Source organism: Nanorana parkeri, unplaced genomic scaffold, assembly GCF_000935625.1.
Source record: "Nanorana parkeri isolate BGI_ZX_2015 unplaced genomic scaffold, ASM93562v1 scaffold1261, whole genome shotgun sequence".
Lineage (NCBI taxonomy): Eukaryota > Metazoa > Chordata > Amphibia > Anura > Dicroglossidae > Nanorana > Nanorana parkeri.
This window is the reverse complement of record NW_017307529.1, coordinates 88,625-90,989: the sequence shown is the minus strand read 5'-3', so window position 1 is coordinate 90,989 and position 2,365 is coordinate 88,625.

Below are 2,365 nucleotides of genomic sequence, written 5' to 3'. Positions count from 1 at the left end.
CTCCTGACCTCTGCACTCTGCCTTATTTACTCCTGATCTCTGCACTCTGCTTTATTTGCTCCTGACCCCTTCACTCTGCCTTATTTACTCCTGACCCCTGCACTCTACCTTATTTACTCCTGACCTCTGCACTCTGCCTTATTTACTCCTGACTTCTGCACTCTGCCTTATTTACTCCTGATCTCTGCACTCTGCTTTATTTGCTCCTGACCCCTTCACTCTGCCTTATTTACTCCTGACCCCTGCACTCTACCTTATTTACTCCTGACCTCTGCACTCTGCCTTATTTACTCCTGACTTCTGCACTCTGCCTTATTTACTCCTGATCTCTGCAATCTGCTTTATTTGCTCCTGACCCCTGCACCCTGCCTTATTTACTCCTGACCCCTGCACTCTGCCTTATTTGCTCCTGACCTCTACACCCTGCCTTATTTACTCCTGATCTCTGCACTCTGCTTTATTTGCTTCTGACCTCTGCACGCTGCCTTATTTGCTCCTGACCTCTACACCCTGCCTTATTTACTCCTGACCTCTGCACTCTGCCTTATTTACTCCTGATCTCTGCACCCTGCCTTATTTTCTCCTGAACACTGCACCCTGCCTTATTTGCTCCTGACTTCTGCACTCTGCCTTATTTGCTCCTGACCTCTACACCCTTCCTTAATTAGTCCTGACCTCTGCACTCTGCCTTATTTACTCCTGATCTCTGCACTCTGCTTTATTTTCTTCTGACCTCTGCACTCTGCCTTATTTGCTCCTGACTTCTACACCCTGCCTTATTTACTCCTGAACTCTGCACTCTGCCTTATTTACTCCTGATCTCTGCACTCTGCTTTATTTGCTTCTGACCTCTGCACTCTGCCTTATTTAATCCTGATCTCTGCACTCTGCCCTATTTACTCCTGATCTCTGCACCCTGCCTTATTTACTCCTGAACACTGCACCCTGCCTTATGTACTCCTGAACACTGCACCCTGCCTTATTTGCTCCTGACTTCTGCACCCTGCCTTATTTGCTCCTGACTTCTACACCCTGCCTTATTTGCTCCTGACTCCTGCACTCTGCCTTATTTGCTCCTGACCTCTACACCCTGCCTTATTTACTCCTGACTTCTGCACTCTGCCTTATTTACTCCTGACCTCTACACCCTGCCTTATTTGCTCCTGACTTCTGCACTCTGCCTTATTTGCTCCTGACCTCTACACCCTGCCTTATTTACTCCTGACTTCTGCACTCTGCCTTATTTACTCCTGACCTCTACACCCTGCCTTATTTGCTCCTGACTTCTGCACTCTGCCTTATTTGCTCCTGACCCCTGCACTCTGCCTTATTTACTCCTGACTTCTGCACTCTGCCTTATTTACTCCTGACTTCTGCACCCTGCCTTATTTGCTCCTGACTTCTGCACCCTGCCTTATTTACTCCTGACTTCTGCACTCTGCCTTATTTGCTCCTGACTTCTGCACCCTGCCTTATTTACTCCTGACTTCTGCACTCTGCCTTATTTGCTCCTGACTTCTGCACTCTGCCTTATTTGCTCCTGACTTCTGCACTCTGCCTTATTTACTCCTGACTTCTGCACCCTGCCTTATTTGCTCCTGACCTCGGCACTCTGCCTTATTTACTCCTGATCTCTGCACTCTGCCTTATTTGCTCCTGACCTCGGCACTCTGCCTTATTTACTCCTGATCTCTGCACTCTGCCTTATTTACTCCTGATCTCTGCACTCTGCCTTATTTGCTCCTGACCTCTGCACCCTGCCTTATTTGCTCCTGACCCCTGCACTCTGCTTTATTTACTCCTGACCTCTGCACTCTGCTTTATTTGCTTCTGACCTCTGCTCTATTTATTCCTGACCTCTGCACTCTGCCTAATTTACTCCTGACCCCTGTACTCTCAGTTACTCCTGACCCCTGAACTATATTACATACTTCTGATCCCTATATGAAGGCTCACTCAAGTATTACATTTTCCCACGCAGTTTTGCCACACCCACAATTTGCCACATATGCCGCCTCATTTCTCTCCTCTAGCCATGTAGGCTGTATGGGGCCCTATGATTTCTAATAGCGGCCCTGACTCCCAGAGGCAGCGGCATAATGGGAATTTTTGTTTCATCACAGCCAGAGTACCAAGGTTACCCACCCCTGCCTTATAGGTTTATAAAGATACTAAGTAACAATGATTTCATTTATTCCTCAGGATAGGGATTGTGAAAGAGATAATTATATTAATTACAAGTTAGTTATGTAACACATGTATAACTGTGAGGTGGATTGTAATATTTCATCTTCTGTACGTAACTGGTGTATCTTTTTTTTTTGGATGAACTGGATGGACTTTTCTTGTTTCTGACTACTGTATG